Source organism: Myotis davidii, unplaced genomic scaffold, assembly GCF_000327345.1.
Source record: "Myotis davidii unplaced genomic scaffold, ASM32734v1 scaffold5766, whole genome shotgun sequence".
Classification (NCBI taxonomy): domain Eukaryota; kingdom Metazoa; phylum Chordata; class Mammalia; order Chiroptera; family Vespertilionidae; genus Myotis; species Myotis davidii.
Genome location: NW_006297305.1, coordinates 1,052 through 1,369, shown reverse-complemented (window position 1 = coordinate 1,369; position 318 = coordinate 1,052).

Below are 318 nucleotides of genomic sequence, written 5' to 3'. Positions count from 1 at the left end.
TAATGATTCTCTCTCTTCATTGATATTTCTCTCCCTCTCTCTCGCCCTCCCTCCCTCCCCCCTCCTCTCTGAAACCAATAAGGATATATTTAAAAAATAAAATAATCAAAGAACTTGTACATATTTCATCAAAATTTTAATTCATTAAAATTTTAAGAAAAGCCAACAAACATGTGGAAATATGAAGCGAGTTTAAGAAACTCCTAAGACATTAACAAGTTGACCTCCAAGAGGACACCAAAAAGACAGGATCGTGAAAAGGATTAGATAGCATATATAAAAAGTTAATCATTTAAGATCCTGACAATTGGAGAAAGT